This window comes from Balaenoptera musculus, chromosome 6, assembly GCF_009873245.2.
Source record: "Balaenoptera musculus isolate JJ_BM4_2016_0621 chromosome 6, mBalMus1.pri.v3, whole genome shotgun sequence".
NCBI lineage: Eukaryota > Metazoa > Chordata > Mammalia > Artiodactyla > Balaenopteridae > Balaenoptera > Balaenoptera musculus.
The window spans coordinates 63,531,642-63,549,822 of record NC_045790.1 but is presented as its reverse complement, the minus strand read 5'-3'; the positions used below and the strand labels follow the sequence as shown (position 1 = coordinate 63,549,822).

Genomic DNA, 18,181 nt, shown 5'->3' with positions numbered 1-18,181 from the left:
GTCCTCTGATTCTTAGAATGCTCCAAAAAAAAGATGAATTAAGGAAAAGGAAAGAAATTCAAATAAGTCAATGGGGCTGCTTGGCAGTAGTGAACATAAAACATGTGATTAGGAAGAGGATAAAATGAACTAAAATCATGGCAACTGCTTTTTTCAATAGTACTTGCTATTTCTATCCTCCATTTCCATGGAAGAAGGCAAACTAAAATGGTATGATAAAAATAGCTAATATTCATCAAACTAAGCATATGATATACCAGGGCCAGTTTTAAGTGCTTTTATGTATTAACTCATAATCTTCACAACAACCCTGTAAGGAAGGTACCCTGAAAGAGTCCATTGTTAAATTTTCAGGAATCTTGTGAGCCTATTAGCAGCTTGAAATCATCCATTGTGGGAATATTGATACCTTGGAAATCGACATATATTACAAATCAGGGCTTTTGAGGGGAGAGTGAGTTTTTAAATATTTTCTAGAGTACTACTGCTATTGTCCTTCTTTCACAGCTGGGAAAACTGGGCCCAAAAAAATGTTAGGTAAATTTTCCATGGTCATGCAAATAGTAGTTGCGCCACTTGGGAGCCCAAATTTTAACCATTGTACCAAACTGCTTATGATATGACTAAAATGCATTGGTTGGATTTACAAAGCCTAGGGCTCTAATTTGGAATCTTCTATGATCCACTGTTTAAGCTGTCTTGAGTCTCAAGACATTTTCTAATAGAGATGTTACAATCTAAGAATGTTTCACATTTATCTCGGCTGTATCATAAATGAAACAGATTATGTGAAAATGCAAAATAGTCCTTGATTATCCCCTCCCTTCCTCCCTCCCTCCCTCCCTTCCTTCCTCCCTCCCTCCTTTCTTCCTTCCAAAGTTTATGTCTTTGCAATTGGAGTAGAATGTTTGTAAATCTCTTAGGACTTTTGGCAGCATTTAAGGAGGACCACAGAGAATTTTCTCACTAATGCTCCTGTACTGCTTTCCTCATTATCTTAGAAAGCAGAACAGCTGTGCTGACAGTGGGTCTCATCATCATCATTAATAAATATTTATTGAATATGCCCTTTGTGCTGAGCTCTGAGGACACAAAGAGGTAGAAGATATGGTCCTAGAGCTTGTCCAACAGGTGGCTCAAGTAACAAGTAGAAATTGTTAAAAAGAGAGAAGAGAGTAACCACAGTGGGTGGGTCAGCTGGAAAACCCTTTTGGGGGGAGGAAATAGCACCTGGGCTAAAGGAAGCGTCAAAGGGAACATGGGTATTATAGGCAGGAAGAATGGTTTGAAGGAAGGCACTGGGAAGATTACATTTGCGTGTGGAATAATAAGTGGTACCATTTGGCCTAAGGAAAGGTTCGGTAATAGATGATGAGGCTGGAAAGGATGGATTAATCCTTAAACATGGATTCCCTGTTTAAGGAAGGGCCTTTGAGCTTGACTAAGGAGGCTGGACTTCATTTTTTGAACAATGAGGAATCACCCAAGGTTCTTAAGCATACAAAAGATGGGTAAAGTAGTGCCACGAATAAGATTAAAGTTAGCCAGGTGTGTAGAATCAACTGGTGGAGAAAATTACTGGAAACAGAGATAACAGTAAAACAATAATCTATTGCGAAAGCTTTTTCAACAAGAAAAATCCTATGGAATAATTCGAATTGTAAGCAAGATACTACTAGAATTATAGACTGTGATTACAAGGGTACAAAAACATATACAATAGGAAAGACTAGGAAGAATGGTAACTTAATTCTAAGAGGTTGGGTCCAGCTGGTGGAATTATGGGTGTTTTATTTTTTTTAATCAAATTTTTGTTAATGTGATCATAGTTTGTCATTACAAAAGCTGCACTAAATTAAAAAAATTGAAAGAAAAAGAGGTGCTTGAAAAGGATAGTAATTTTAGATGAAATGATGACTTATGCTTTAGACTTAGTAAGAGAAAGGGAAACCACTCCGATGGCTTTGGGGCAGCTGGACATACGGGATAGAAGTTTTGGGGAGCGGTCAACACTTGACACTGTTTTGTGAGCCATAGATGCTTCTGGCTACATCTCTAGCAACAGCTGTCTCTTCACCAGAGCCCTAACTGAGAGCCATGATGGTTTCAGATTTTATAAGAACACCCTGGTCTCTGGGCTCTGTTAATTCTGCTTCATCCCTTGTCTCCCCCAGTTTAGGGGTAATAGTGACTTCTTACTGTTGCTACTCTCAATTCATTATTTGACTTCTCAGCTCTTCCATTACCTGGGTACCAATTTCCTGAATTAAATTCCTTGGTTTTCCTAGTTGGACCCTGACTGATACAATTCACTATGTACCTAAGTATGTGTATATTGGGTCATGATATATAATACATTTCATACTGAGAGTAGTTGTTAAAACAGTTGGAAAGCCACAGTCTAGAAAAATAAATTTGACAGCATGCCCGGTAGTGCCGGGTTTATTTCTACAGTTGGGTTTTGATGGCTATTACTGATCTGAAGAACATGAACTAGGAGACTTTTTTTTTTCTTTTAAAAAGGGAAACAATGTAGTATAGTAGAAGGTATCCTGACTGGGAGTGAGGAGACCAAGATTCTAATCTTTGTGGGTGGCCATGAGCAGGCCATTCAATCATGTGTTCTAGTATATTATGCTTACTTTGTGCATGGAACCAGGGGTTCTGAGATTGGTATGTATTTTTTAAACCAGGGACTACTGTAAGAAGTTATAGTGTTAGCATTAGAAGTCAGACATTGGTATATAGTTTGTGACAGCTCATGTGACCAGTGATATTAGCGTTTGTAGGCTGTTTGAAAGATTAGTCATTATTTATATATATATATTTTTTATTTTATTTATTTATGGCTGTGTTGGGTCTTCGTTTCTGTGCGAGGGCTTTCTCTAGTTGCGGCAAGTGGGGGGCCACTCTTCATCGCGGTGCGCGGGCCTCTCGCTATCGCGGCCTCTCTTGTTGCGGAGCACAGGCTCCAGACGCGCAGGCTCAGTAATTGTGGCTCACGGGCCTAGTTGCTCTGCGGCATGTGGGATCCTCCCAGACCAGGGCTCGAACCCGTGTCCCCTGCATTGGCAGGCAGATTCTCAACCACTGCGCCACCAGGGAAGCCCCAAGATTAGTCATTATTTATCGAATGATTAACATTAATGAATTGTTGATTAATTAATATTTAATTAATATTAAATAATGGTTAATTATTAATGATTATCTAGATCATTAAATTATGTTCACTCTATTTATTTTCCTCAGTTGATGAGTAATTATTATGTTAGTATTCGAAATAATAGCTCAGCCTTCTGGTCTCAAGTTCTTAGGAAAATAATCAGCATTGATAGGGGCTGTGGACCTGCAGAATATTAGGTAATGGTGGTTACAGTCATTATTGTCAGTAAATAAATCACAGCATAAAATGAGGTGTCACTTAAAGGTAAAAGCCCCTGATAGATATATTTTTTAAGTAGTTCGACAAAATATAGGAAAAGTGTGAAGTGTCAGCTTCTTTAACAGTCAGACATATCCCCAAACCCTAAGTCCTAAGTATTAAACAGACAAAAAATGTTATATGTTATGATGTTTTTTTATCAGCAAATCCCTTATTTTCTCCCATATTTAAGGAAAGTCTATTACCAAAAGGCCACTAATAGTCTTCAAAATATTAAAATTCCAGCAGACATCACAATGTCTCTGATAAGATAAGCAAATGAATATGCACGACCCCAGACCAAATGTGAGTGTTCCCTTTATGTCCAACCCTCACTGAAATCACTGACTGTTCATCTGAGTTTATCTGAAGGGAAGATAAAAGCTTCCTGCCCAGCATTAAACCTTGTCCCATGCAAAATCCAGATGCTTACAACCCTTTCACTAAACTTTTTATACTTGTTTTATATATTCATCACTTTCTGGCTGGTAATATCATTGAAAACTAAAATAAAGCCATATTGTTGTGGGATCTATTTTATCCCTACCTGTGGAGAGATCAACTTTTTTTTCCCCCTCAAAGCAGATTATTTATCTCAAATTCTTTAAAGAGTCATCTAAGGTAATTTTAGTGGTTATTTCTGTTTTTATATGTTACTGGCTTATTTTCTACTCCTGTCTTGAATTTATATAGAACTTCAAATATAGGAAAGTGACTGAAATAAGAAAACAGAAGATTGTGCTTTTGTGTACTGAATTTGAAGTAAGAATCTGGTGGGTGACATAATGCAGGTCAAGCTGGAAAACGGTTGCACACAAATAAAAGGCAGTGAATGGTAACTGAAAAGATAAGGCCTGTAGCAGCTGAAGGTGGTCTAAAAGTAAAAGGCTGCAATAAAATCTAATAAAACAGCATGTGAGATGGATATTCTGCTACCGTGGCATTTGGTTGAGGGGCTTGGAGATGAGATACAGTGTCACATTGGTACAGAAGCACATTATCACTCAGAGAAACACAGTACGCATCAAAGGCAAGTAAGGACAAAGGCCTGCCAAACAAAAGTTAAAATATTTGAACAATTTATGACAATAACAAATTTTTAGACCATGATTTCATGTTCTGATTCCTAATGTACAACTGCCCAGAGATGTGTCAAAGCCTCAAAGACATGCTGATGACAACATTTATAAAATCCTTTCTTGTCGAGTCAACAATATATAATGGAGTATTATTGAGAAAATCCTTCAGAATGAAATTATCCTGCCTTTGGGCAGTTAGGATGCATTTGAATTATGTAGAGAAATATTGAGTTCTATCAAGTTTTTTTAAGGACAGACATGTTTGGACATACGAAATGAACACACTTAGTTTTATAAAAGTTATGAGAAAGATTAATTTCTTACCAGAAAAGTATTCTAGGTCATTGATGCTGCTGACGCCTCTATATCAGTAATTCTTATCCCCTTTGAGAAAGATCCCTTTGAGAATCTGATGAAATGTATGGACTCTCTCCGTAGAAAGTGCACATTAGCATGAGCACGAAATTTTGAACACAGTTTTCAAGGGATTCTCAAATGCTCTGAAGATCATTTATATTCCACCCTCCCCCTGCCCCATAATGGGTTAGAACTTTGCATTTATGACAAATTATTGGGCAGTTTTTACATGAGCAATGTAGATCAGTCTAAGTCTGGAGTTTTATCAAGTTGGGTTAAAAATTCTGACTTCATCATTTAGTCATCTCCAAGTTGTCTGATCACATTCTTCTTGCAGTTAAAAAAGGGGGAAAAAAACCAACAGATAGAGCATGAGTTATGTATATTTATTCATAATACACGTGTTCAGTATTAATATATCAAGTGCACTAAAAAACACACAAAATAGAAGCTATAACAGAATGAGAGTGAAATGATAGAAAAAATTTAAATATCTTGCTAATCATGATTCTGTCATAGAGTCACTAGCTAATATCTCAAGGCAAAATACAGGCTTAGGTCAGAATTCATCATTATTGATGGTTAACATATATCTAAATTTCAAGTAGTCTTGTATAACTGTGAATGTTTTGACCTATTTCTTGTCAGATCTACCTAGACCATCACCGCTTTCACTTCTCAGTGTGGCTGGCAAAGAACTCTTAGAGGTTAAAGTGGCAGATTTGATCCTTGCATTGTCGGATTTATCTCAGTCTTCAATTTCTTTGAAGGAATCTTTTAAAGCCACTTGTTCTTCAAATATGAGGGCTGACTGGTTAAAACCAAATAACATAATCTGTGGAAACTGTAAACTTCAGGCAATATCAAGGCCTTGAAAGCGAAAGAACCAGAGGGGGGCGCCACCGTCGCCCTCTGCCTGTGGCCCTTCTCTTCTGTTAAGTATCCTCAGATAAAATATTTGGTATGTGACCAGTTTACTTGGGACCATGTAAAGGTGCTAGGGTAAATGAGTATAATAAACATTTACAAAGCTCTTTTTTTCTTTTTTGGTCATTACATTTTTTTAATCATTAAAGGAAAAAGATCATTAAAAGAAATCATTAAAGGAAAAAGAAATAAAATTTCTAACGTTCTTCCCAAATCACAATGAATCGCCTTGCTCACTCCACTTGGGAGAGGCCTGCCTTAGGCAAATTACTTACTGCCTCTCAGTTTCTTCATCTGTAAAATAGGGATAATACCACATATCTCATAGGTTTAAATGGATTAAATGGCATATGTAAAAGTATCTACATCAGCAGATACTAGCGTATGATTTAAGGAGAAATAAAAGGGAGCTGCTATTATGATTATTACTACTCTATTTCACAATTGCCACGTACTCATGTTATTCCTAGCCTAATTTAAAAACCAAACACAACTTCCTCTCAATGCTCTTTATATGATAGCAAGAGCTGTAGCTTCTCCTCACCTTCCACCTACCCCCTCCCCCCCAAAACAAAACAAAACAAAACAAACACCAAAAATGTATCAGCCTTTTCAGCTTAGAAAAATAACATAAAGATTCTGAACACTTAGTAATCTTGTTCAGTAGCATAATTACCAATAGCTAAGAACTTAGCTAATTACCTGCAAAATTCTAGATGTTAGATCATTTTAATATATATCTCTCATTCTTTCATTCAACAACAAAAAAATTTTTTAAACAACATACCACATGCTAGGCATCCAGCTAATTGCTGAGGTTTCAAAGATGAACTGAACTTGCTCTACTACACCCTCCAGGCACTAACCATCTAGTGGAGGATACCAAACAAATAATTGCATCAAAGTAACAAGTGCTACTATGGTACACAGGGATTGCTAAAGGAGCAGAGGAGGACTAGTGGTTTCCTTTGCCTGGGGAGGGCAGAGAGGGCAAGGAAGACCACTGGAAGGTACTTGGGCTATAAGCTGAGTTTTGGAGGATGTGGGTTGGGAACTTGCATTTCATTGAGAGGGAAGTAATGTATCCAATATGGCCCTTTAGGAGCCAGCAGGTAAACCAGTTTACTGAGCTCAAGCATTTCGGGCAGATCGATAAGGCTGGCAGAGAGCTGTCGATGCACAGCCTTGGCTGATATGCTAAGAGGTCTGAAATTTATCATAGAATGGATTGGGAATAGACAGAGGCTTTTAACCTAGAGAATGATATGATTCCAAAGAGAAGTGGGGTGGTGTTTTGGAGGACTGGCTGTGGAGAAACTAAATTTATTGACTGATGATTAGAAAAAAGGAGAGAGAGGAGTGTTTATTTCAGTAATAAATCGACTTGCTAATTCTAAACTCTTCACTAAATTAAATGTCGGTTGATTCACTTTGTCAAAGTTTAGTTCCCATTACCGTAGATCAAGTCCTCATTCCTTAAATGGTCTTACTTGCTCCTGTTTGAAGCTAGGCCACATTTCAGCCAGCATGGACAGTTTGCCGAGTGAAACTAGAAGTCTCCTGGCTTTGTGCATGGAATTTGGGGGGGGAGGGTGGATATTGTAGCTAGATGTCAATTTTCAAACCCCAAATCTACTCTATACAAGACGTCAACCACGGCCGACTTACATAACAAGTGAACGCGGCCATACAGACATGAAAAAGTGACTTCTCTCCCTTAATGCCAAACTAGAAAGAGAAAAGCAAGTTCAGAGAACACATTATGACTCATCAAAGTCCAAAAGGAAAAGCTTCATGTGAACCTAGCATCCTGTGCAGCTTCCTGGAGTCCTTCTAGCCTCCAACCCTATTTGCTTTTGTGTGATTTTCTGCAAAACAAAAGAATCCTATCATTTATTTTCCTCCTTAATAGCTATTGTTAAATTTTGCTTTCGTTCGGAGATGAAACTCACACTATATGTTCTACAATCTTCTTTTTGTACTGAGTGAATGGCGCTGCCTTTTCATTTCTCCTGAACGTAGGCTTTATTTTATAAAATTCCTACTTGCTGTGGTGCAAGCTACAAACAAGATGATTCTTCAGAGGAAAGACCTGAAGGGAGAAGGTGGTGCTTTCTTAGACCAATGTGAAGGGAAAGGGAGATGTAATATCTATATTTAATCTCTGCTCCCAGGGAAGGATTTTATTTTTCCATACCCACAGTTGTGCATATAATGCATGGATACCAATCCCTCCAAGTACTGCATCAAAATTTTATATGAACTGAAGAATATACACATGTAACAAAGGGAGTGTTTTCTTCTTTACTTTCCATCTGACAAAATGCCAGAAGGAGTGGCTAGTCTCTTCCTCTATTGTCTCACTAAGATGATTGTTCTCTTTTTGAAATTTGGCATGGCAGGTGAAGGTGGAATCTTAAAGGGATAAAGGGCATTTATTCACAAGGGAATAAAGATGAAGTCATCAGTTTCTGAAAATTGGCATGTGAGGTTGGCATGCCAGGGAAACAGATTAACACCCCCCCCCCTCGCCCAAATTAAAACCTTATATTACCTAAGGCATTAAGCATCACCATTAGTTAAAGCCCTTTTATAGACAACTAGGTTATCTGGCTATATTATTAGTTGTAATTTATTAGGCAGCTGGAAGTTATACTTTTTACTACATTACTAATTTTGTTTAAGATTTCTCACCTAATTAATAGCTATACTGGCATATCCTCAGGCAGAAAAACAAGTTATTACAATAGATTCTTCAGGGCATACTATATTCTACTTCTTTTAGATGTGTTATCTTTTGTGGTCTTGAGGTTCACTTTGGGATAGACAGAAAATTATGAAACTCAGGTTAACAAGCAAGTAGCAAAGCCTTAGAAAACTGCAGGGTGCATGATCCTTGACACTCCCAGCCACCTGAAAATGGTGCCCTTGCAGACTCTTCTTCCACCAGCAACGGACCAGCAACATAAACAATTCTTGCCACTTAATGACCACATGCAGCACGTTGCAGCAGTGTTCTTTCCACAGCTTCTTGTCTTCAGTGTATCCAGTGCATAGTTTTTTAAGCATCCTAGAACTGTATTTCAGACCCAGTTGCTCAAATAGAGGCAATTTTGCAACAGTAAAATGGTGTTAAAATAGGATTTTACTCTAGGGGGGCAAACTCCTCAACCAAATAGCCACAGTGCGCTTTGCATGACTAATTTAAGCCATTATGTTACAAAATAAGGAATAAATCATACTTTTCATAACACTACCATATAGGAGCAGTTTTAATTTTAAGAGTCAAGCACCTACATTCATCTGAGGCTAAAATAATAGGCCGCTGATTTAAAATCTCCTAACATTCTTTCACACTTCGTAAAACTAAAAATAAAATTGTCTCAGCAAACACTGACCTATTCGTCCAGCCAAAGTACTGTATTTCAAGAAAAATGGGAACAAGAGGTCTCAAAACCGCCAAGTGCCAGCAGTTGGCTGTCTGTAGCCTTAACTGGTCTTAAATGTGGGGTGGAGGCGAAGAGACTTCGGACAGGAGAGAAAAAGAGATTTATTACCCTTCTTAAATCAAAAGCAGATTCCATGCTTCAACTGCCCCCTGACCCTCCCTCCCCGCCCCCACGAGGTTGTTTCCCCCTATTTTTTGTATATATTTTACACGAAGATGACAGGTGAGGTAAGGTTAAAGTGCTGTGTCTGATCCACAAGGGGTTAGGGCGGGTTTATTTATTTATAAGGCGTTCAGCCTCCCAGCTGTTTTTCCCTCGTTGGCATTTGGAAGCTTGCAGTCCTTTAGAAAAGAGACAGATTTGGCAGGAATGTTCTTTGTGCCCGCCTTCCTTTTTACGGGGGGAGAAAGGGAGATTTATAATTACAGCCTTGGGGGGTGGGGCGGGGTAGGGGAGAAAAAGTTTCGGGCAGCACGTCGATGCCTGTTTTTTCTCATGCTCAACGCTGTGCCACAAACAGCTTTGGTGCCACTCGGAGCCCTCCCCTCGTCCCCTCCCTTTCCCTCTGCAGGCTCGCTCTGGCAGGCGGAGGCGCAGTTAAATTCCAGCACCTTCTTCACATAACCCCAAACTACTACGCGCTATTACTACGGCTGCCCTCTCTTTCGCTTTGCCTCCTCCGCTTCCCAGCCTCCCGAGAGGAGCCCGGCGGCGGCCCTGGAAGACCGCCGGGAAGGGATAACGGGCGCCCAACTCCATCAGGTCTCCGGGCTTTCTGCGTCCTGCGCAGTTTCTCCGTTCCACGCACAAACACGGCCAGAGAGCCGGCGCCTTGCAGACACACACGGATCCACGCATACAGTAGAGCTGTCTTGATCCACATTCTTGCACACCGCCCCCTCCTCCCCTCCGAGCTTCGGGAGTCGCTGAGCGGGGCGAGTGACATGCGCGTCCCGCCAACCCGCGCCCAGGCGGGCAGGGAAGAGCGGCGCACGGGGCCAACTGCGGCGCTTCTTCCGGCGCCCGTGGAGGCGGTGAGGGTGGGACGCGGGGCGGAGCCGGAGTTTAGGAAGAGGAGGGGATGGCTGTCATCAATGAAGTCATATTCATAATCTAGTCCTCTCTCCCTCTGTTTCTGTACTCTGGGTGACTCACAGAGGGAAGAGATTCAGCCAGCACACTCCTCGCGAACAAGGTAAATATAACTTACAACTCCTTTCTCCTCTTTCCCCTCCCTCCGGCCTCCGGGCCGCAGCCGCGGCACAAACCCCTCCGGCACCGCGCCGCCTTCGCCGGGGATTATTCATTATTATCCTAATTATTATTTATTGTGCATGCACGGAGACCAAAACAAACAGGCGGGCCAATCGCTACAACAAAAAAAGCCCGCCTCCTCCCTGCCGGCCTCAGGTGGAATGATCTAACAGCAGCTCCCGCGAGGCGGTGGGAGAAACCGGAAAGTTTCAACAGAACCTTGCTGTTCTAATAATAACAGTAATAATGACTACTTCAAGGAGGCAAGGGGAGGAACATCCCAACAAACCACAGCCTTGACCCTAGGTAGGCAGTCAGCGATGCGCTGCCAACTCCAGGTTGCAACACACACACACTCGGCAAGGTTGCAATCCCCCCATTCCTATAAAAGCTAGGGTGGTGGGGGGTTGGCAGGAGGACCGGGAAGGAGGATGGAAACGCGACAGTTCTTCCAGAGCAGTCTTCCCCGGAAGAGTTGGAAGGCGAGCGGGAGAGGAGGGCGAGGAGCCCGGGCTGGCGGCGGGGCGCCAACGAACGCGGCTGCCACCCGCTTCCCGGGGACTTGTTTAAAGGGCTCCGGCTGCGGAGACGCAAGCGGATCGCGGCGGGAGAAGCCGAAGCTGGCGCTCCGAAGCGGCGGCAGCCAACGCCGCGGGGCCGGTGCGTGCGGCGTCGGAGGTGTCACCTCCACTTCGCGCGTTCCCTCGGGCGGGGATGGGGGCGCTGACCGGTAGGCAGGCCTTTAGGCAAAGGGGCTGCCGGGCGGGGGGCTGCTGCGCCCGGGGCACTGCGGACGTCCCTGCCCCTGGTACCTGGTGGCCGCGCGGGCTCGGGTGTTGAAGTTCGGGGTGTCCGGCCCGGGCCGCACTGCTGGGAGGGAGGGAGGAGGTCCCGAAGAAGGAGGTCGGAGGTGCTTGCCGGGCTCAGTTACCCTGCCCTCCCCCTTCCCGGGTTTGTTTTCTTTTGCTTTGCGTCTTCCCCTAGCTCGAGCTGCGGAAACCGCGGGCGTGGGTCGCCCGCGATCATCCGGGTGCTAGGGGAGCCACCGTGGCTGCGGGCCGGGGAGGCCATGATCCGGATAATCCTCTCTGCCTGACTGTCACAAACAGGACCCGCGCGCACCCGGGCAGTGGCCGTGGCGTTCGCCGGAGAAGGGGAAGGGCTGCGGGGGGGAGGGAATGGGGAGGCTGGCGAGGGCGGGAGGCGGGGTGACCGGGAGGGAGCCTCCCCCCAACGATGACACGCACCCCTTCCTTCTCACTCCTTGCTTTCGAGTTTGCTTTATTCCCATCCCAACCTGGTTTACTTCTTCCTCTCCTTCCCCCCTCCATCTAGCCGTCTTCCCTTCCCCCGTTTGTTTTGCAAAACACGGCCATGCCATCTGCAAAGGTGTCGCGATGCACTTCCCCAAATAACCAGTCCGGCGCGCCAGCCCCTAGTCGCCCTCCGTTTGCGGGCGCACACCGAGGCCTCGCAGCCTGGGCGCAGTTGCACCGCGCGGGGCGGGGCGCAGCGGTGCGGGCTCCGGGGGGACACCCGCTCCCGGGTCCCGGCGCTCGGCCGGTTTCCGGTACACGCGGGGAAATCGCCTCCCGCCAGTGTCTGCGCGCTCGCCCCCGCCTCCGCCGCCTGGATTGCATTATTATTTTTATCCGGGTTGCAGTTTGCAGCGGATCCTGGTGAGCACGGGGCTGGCCGGACTGCTGGGGGGGTGGAGGTGGGGGGGGGGGCGGAGGGAAGTTGGACGTGGATCAGGCAGAAAAAAAAAAGTTTGGCCGGGAGGTTAAGTAGGGAGGGAGGGTGGGAGGGGGCGGCGAGCTCCCGCAGCTCGCGTCTCGGCGCCCTCGGGGCCGGCGCGAGTGTGGCTGCGCGGGAGTGTGAGTGCGTGAGTGCGCGCCGGGGCCGGTGCGTCGCGAGCAGCGGCGCGGGCAGCCGGTCCTGCCCGCGCCCTGCCCGCGCCCTGCCCGGGAGCCGGGGGAGGACAAGGCGAGATTTGGTGGCGGGGGCTGGGGTGGGGTGGGGGCGGTGGCGTGTGCGTGTGGCTGGCTGTGAGTGTGAGTGTGCGCGCGCGAGCGGCAGAGAATCAGGAAGTCACAGCAGCGAAGCGCACACAGACATGTTTGATCGCCGTGACATGACGCGCGCGAGGGAGGAAGCGGCAGCGGCGGCCGGGGCCGGGCCGCGGACTCTGGCGCCGGCCTAGGGCTCGGGCGGGGAAGACCCGCTCCGGGCCGCCGGCCGCGCTGCCACTGCAGGCTCGGCGAGCCCCGCGCCTCTTTTTGTTCCGTGTCCCCCAGGTAAGGATTCTGCGCCGCCGCCGCCCGCCCTGTGCAGAGCTTTCCAGCTCTTTCCCTGCCGGCCCCCTCCGGTCTCCCGGCTCGCCGTGCCTGCAAAGTCAGGCAGGCGGGGGAAGCCGGCTCCCGACCCTCCGGTCGATCGCGTGGAAAACTTTCCAGCGGGAGGCACCGCGAGGGGAAGAAGAAGGCCTTGCTGGTTGCTGTCCCTTGTCAGTTCTTCTCCGGGTCTGGGGAGTGGAGTCGCTGCGCCTTGGGGCCATTGCACATGCAAACTTCGGGCCTAAACGTGCCTCCAACTCTCGCAGTGTTTACTCCAACAATAAAATAAATATTCAGAGTCGTCCACTTGGTCCTGCCAGGCGTTTGGATTTTTTAAGAGCAGGAGGCAGGCTGGGGAGTCGAGGGAAGTGGGGCTGTTGTACCGAATCCATTCCTTCTTTAATGTCTGCAGCGGGTGTTATGTAACTTTAGTAGCACATGGGTGCAAAGCCCATACTGGGCTTCCCCCCTCCTTTGTTTATATAACTTTTTGGAGAGTTTTGCAAGGTTGTCCCTTTTCTTTCTTTCTCTCTTTTCTCCTCCTTAACCTGACGGAGGTTGGTGCTTTTGAAAAAGCAAAGCGACCCGGGTCGGTATTTTACGGAGAGGTGTCATCCTTATCTCCTGGTTATCGGGTAGGCTGTGCTCCTAACTATGTGTGATGTTAGAGCATAAGGAAGACATTAAGGATACACGTTTGTCTACCGCACTGAGTGGTTATTTTTAACGTCTATGCGTTACCAATAGCAGAGTTCAAATTTAAACTTCCATTTCAAAGGACTTTTTAATTTACACCTGGCTGTTGGAAGAGAATGCTTGTAGGAACAGAAAGATTGTTGCTTGAGTACTGAGTGGAAGAAAATTCCTGTCTAACCATGTAAGTAAGACTCAGAAACCTCTGAGAGCTGTACTGAGATAAAAGCCATGCCCAGTGTTATATGTGCGTGTAGACTTATATGTGCACATTCAAATGTTTCAGTGATATTTTCCACCAGTTTTTTGGGGGACCACTACCCCAGACTTGTTCGCCTACACTAGACTTGCTAGGCTTCTAGCCTACTTCTAGCTCACTGGTGAAGTGTGAAGAGGTGTGGCAGGTTTGAATCCAAGTTGGTGCATTGTTATGCAAATAGAACACACTTTCTCTTTTAGGAATCTAATTGCCCTTTTATTCTCCTGGACTTTTTTTTTTAAGCTCCCTGACAACTGGAATGTTTGCTGCTGGAAAGAGGGGATTTGGAGATGCCTATTAGGTACAAAAGATATTTATGGATGTGACCTGAAATAAAAAACCAAACCTGTAGACAGCCGCCCCTCTACCTTGTTGGGGGCATTAAAGAGAGAAGCCATATTGTTGAAGAACACTGTAAAATAAATCAGGAGTTTGGGGTATCAGAACCCTTGAAGAATTGGCAGAGGTGAGGGGGTGCTTCCTTACATGCAGCTTTTCTCTCCTGAGTGACATCAGTTACATCCCAGCTCGGGGACTGGCTGCCCTGTGGGGTTTCACAGAAAATATTCACCGCCAGCGTGTGTTCAAAGCAGCCTTAGATCTTTTCTTTTGTTCGTTTTTTTTAAAGTGGTTTTTGAGCATTTCTCGTCAAGTTTCTTAAAAAGTGCTTTGACCAACACCTGAGGCTTGGAATTGACCAAAAAAAAAAAAGTGCCTCTGCACTTGTCATATTGTTAATGTTTGGATTCTGTTTAAAATATTTCTGACACTATAAGCAGAAAGTACCACTTTGGCGAAGAAATAATTATTGAAACCTTTTTTCTTTGATTAAGTTTAAGATAAGTTATTTTACAGGCGAGCGTGAAAGCACACATACCATGCTTTTCTAGGAGATCATCGTGATACCCCTTATATTCCGGTAATATTTTGACATTTCAGTTTGAGGGCTTATTATGTATTGGAACAAGACCATAAAAGAGAAGACTTTCATATATTATAAAAGTGGTGCCATCCTCTAGTGTTTTCATGTTGGCTTTTTTTTCCCTTTAGCAGTCTTCCTTTGTAAACAAGGCCTTTGTCAAACTCTCCTAGGTCAGCAGCTTTTCGATACTCCAGAGAAATAATAAATCACTATTTATGACATCTTGACATGGTGCCATGAGAACAACTGAACTGTCACAAATATAATGCTAAAGAGTGTTTCCCAGCACTAGCATACTGAGGCTGGGTTGATCAGACCTGATTTAGCCACCAGAAGTTTTGATTCACACTGTTTCTGGTCAAGATGATTTTAAGGGAAGTCATGGACAATTTGTTGCTGACCATGAGTGGCCTTAGAAAACTCTACGTAAATGAGTCACATTTTTCTTCTGCAGTATTTCTGGTGAACAGATGAGAAAATTTCCCTGATGTGAAAAGCCGTTTTGGGGAGCTGCTTCTGATTTTTTTTTTGTCACTTTTTTCTATAAAGGAATGATCATCTCAGTTGCTCCTTTTTCTTACATGTGTCCTGTAGTTTGTTTTTGAACAATAGAGGATGCTGAATTTTCTGTCATCTTTGGAAGCATTTGTTTATGGAACTTTAATCTCTAGCCAGTTAATAAAGTCATGGATCATTCTATAAGTAGTTGGGAATAGAAAATACAGGTGGTGGTAGGTTATTTGGTAGAGTATTTAGGAAGCCCTGGGGTGTTTATTTTTTCTACATAGAAAATCATGACTATATTTTCCAGGGAATATAGGACTCTAAAACTTAGTTCTGCCAGAGTCATTATGAAACATAGCATATTTATTTGCCTAAGATATTTATCACCAAGTTAAATGGGATCCTGCAACCTGGGTTTGGAAAACTTTACAAGTTTATTACTGTTTATTATTACTTTTTCCCCTCATATTAATATAGCACTTTTTTTGAAAGTGTTTTAGATATATTAGAGATTTTAAAGATACAGTCAGAGATACTTGAATAATTATACTTTAGCAAAACATATAACACAGCTGATGAAATTCAGGAGCTAAATAGTTGAATCTTTTGACTGTTGGATATAAACATTATTTAATTTTAATTATGAGAGAATAAGTAAATAATTCACTCATTTGGAATGATGCTTTAGATATGAAATACAGGATTTTTGACTGAAATATTTACATAAGTGGTGCCTTTCTGGACTTCATGATACATTATTATGTAACTGAAGCCGACTATGAATTGTAATGTTTTATTAGATATAAGACTTTCAGAACATTCAGTTACCATCAAGGAATATGCCTGTATAATTTTATATTTTTGAAAAGATAACAGTATTCTATGTAATTTTAGGTGGTGTATAAGCATCAGTCTTCGTTTTTTTTTTTTTTATTTTTGAATTTTATTTTATTTATATTTTTATACAGCAGATTCTTATTAGTCATCCATTTTATACACATCAGTGTATACATGTCAATCCCAATCTTCCAATTCATCACACCACCACCATCCCCCACCGCTTTCCCCCCTTGGTGTCCATACGTTTGTTCTCTACATCTGTGTCTCAATTTCTGCCCTGCAAACCGGTTCATCTGTACCATTTTTCTAGGTTCCACATACATTAAGCATCAGTCTTCTGCCAATATATCATCTACCTCTCTGCAAGCACTAATATTTAGAAACTTTTTAGAAACTGAACCTAATTGAAATATGGGCTGACCCTTTTGTAAATGATGAATGGAATTCATAGAAGTTGAATAAATTGAAGTTTAAAACCCATTAAATATAACTCCCCCCCTCTCTCTTTTGTTGTTTGTTTGTTTGTTTAAACTGAATTCAGAATTGTGGAATTAAAGTTACTTAAAAACAGCAAAAAAATCTTGACCAAAAAGCATTGGGATATGTTATCTTAAACAGGTTAACAGAAGTCAAGGGAAGTTCTCTATCAGTTTGTGTTAGGATTGTGTTTTCTTGTTTAGAATGACTGTGTTTCTTTACCTTCTTGAGGTTGTATTGTCCAGTTTTTACCATCCTACTGGGAGTTAGGTCATTGAACTTGGAAATTGAATGTCCGTGAGGAAAGCTGGGCATGTAATAGCTTTGCAAATATTTGCAACTCTTTTGCCGTTTGCTGTTGTGCTGGATTCTTACATGCACTAAAATGCTATTAAGCAAAGTCTATAAATCCGTAAAAAAATGAACGATCTGCAATCGAGAATTTATGTCTTATAAAGAACATGCCTGAACATGTATGAATAGCAAATTGTAAACCGCACAGACCACTTGATACAGGGAGAGATCAGGATGAGCTCTCTTGAGTGCATGGCGTAGATAAAGTCTTCGAGATGGAGGACGATTGTGGCCAGAGGAGGGCAGGGGTGGGGTGGTGGGTGCTGATCATATGAGATCAGGAGAAAGTCCTGAGATCACAGGGCCCGAGCCTAAAGAAACTGTGAGAAGACCAATGTACCAATTTTGACCTGGTTGCCCAGGGCAAGAGGTTCCAGTTGGGAAGAATTTTCAAAAGATAAAAGTTGGAGAAGGTAGAAAGACTTGATTTCCAGGCTAAAGCATGAATGTTTTATCCAACGTGTGTTGGAGGTTTCTCTCAGAAGTTTGGAGCAAGGGAATTCATGAACAAAAAGTATGTTAGATTAATCTAGCAGATTGTGAATTCAAGTCCAGGGTGGGAATTGAAGGCTTTAGAAGGATCCTCGCGATAACATACATTTTTATACGATGGCTCACAAGGTGTTTTCATATGTAATACTTTATTTGCTTCATATCAAAATTGAGGTAGCTGACTACTATTATGCCTGTTTTGTAAAAGAGAACTTGAAATTCAGAGGTCAAACTACGTGGTGATTTATTTTTTTAATGGCAGATTAACACTGTAAATGGCCATTATTCATTTTAATTGCAGTGAACTTGAAGGGTTCATGCCTGAATTTTTGTTGCTGCTGTGAAAGTCGGGGAAAGTGGGGCATCTCACTGGTCTGCTGGGGTTCATTCAGCATATAATGGTCAAGTTTTACTGCTAAGTCAACGTGTGCCATCTCAGCCAGAAAAGTTCTTACAGTATGTATTTCAGACTCTTACGTGTTTAGTGTGTAAATAAAATTATCTTAGCAGACAGAGACGAAAGTGGCTATCATTGATTCTTATCAGCATCCCAAATGAGGTTGCCTTGCAAAGGGGCCTAACAGAACCTAGGAAGGATGGGTGTATGTGTAAATACACACGAATTACATTTCAGGGTGTCACGCTTTGCTACTAGTTTTTGTTGGTTTGTCTGTTTTGGTTTTGACCAATTACCTAGCAGTTTGGGTTCAACTGAATTTAAGAAGTGATAGTTGTCTGTGATTACCTTTGTAACTACCAGTGGACATGGATTTTGGGTTAGAGGGATGCCCTGCCGGAGTGCTTTTTTGTTGAGGAG

General features: G+C 43.2%; 1 protein-coding gene across 5 annotated transcripts in view; it reads left to right on the top strand.

Annotated features, from left to right (window-relative positions):
* The first annotated feature begins 10,337 nt into the window (after positions 1-10,337).
* SMARCA2 (SWI/SNF related, matrix associated, actin dependent regulator of chromatin, subfamily a, member 2) overlaps positions 10,338-18,181 on the top strand; it is a 175,327-nt gene continuing 167,483 nt past the window's right edge. For 2 of the 5 annotated variants that reach the window (XM_036855210.1, XM_036855204.1), the window contains exon 1: positions 10,338-10,428. The gene's annotated coding sequence lies outside the window, so the exon portion shown is untranslated. Of the gene's footprint in view, positions 10,429-10,915; positions 11,148-12,143; positions 12,167-12,516; positions 12,785-18,181 lie in introns of those variants that run through there. The other 3 variants (XM_036855206.1, XM_036855208.1, XM_036855205.1) reach the window with 3 other exon arrangements.